Raw genomic sequence first — 551 nt, 5'->3', positions numbered from 1 at the left:
CAGTGAAATGCGCAGGGTTTACTGAATATCCCTAGAGATAAGACAACAAGGCAAGGCACGCGTTGAACCTTTAACGAGAGATAAGGGAAGGTACACATGTGAAACGAAAAAAGCAGTGTGGGAAAATTCTCCACACTTATCAGGTGTCATACGATGTGGGAGCCGCGTTTTTTTTTTATCGATCTGATAATGGGCACTGAGTTTGTTCTATGTTCACCTTTGATTTATGTTTTTTTTTTTTTTGGGGGGGAGGGGGTGGTTCTTCGGTTGTCATCTTACTTCTCTTTTCTTTCCCCCCCCTTTTTTTAATCTTATCTCTCCCCGTTCCCTTCTCACAGCCCTTGTATCTTACTACACTTACTACAAAACTATTCGCAAACCACAGGAAACCTTTTGATTTACATGGTGATTGAAAGACGAAATGACCATAACACATAATATTAGGCAAGATATATAATTAATAGATTATAATTAATATAGTATATTAAGTATAAGTATATATATATTCATGATAGATATATAGAATAAATAGCTACATACATAATATAGAA

This window comes from Penaeus monodon, chromosome 19, assembly GCF_015228065.2.
Source record: "Penaeus monodon isolate SGIC_2016 chromosome 19, NSTDA_Pmon_1, whole genome shotgun sequence".
Lineage (NCBI taxonomy): Eukaryota > Metazoa > Arthropoda > Malacostraca > Decapoda > Penaeidae > Penaeus > Penaeus monodon.
The sequence above is the reverse complement of the archived record's forward strand: the minus strand, read 5'-3'. Positions refer to the sequence as shown.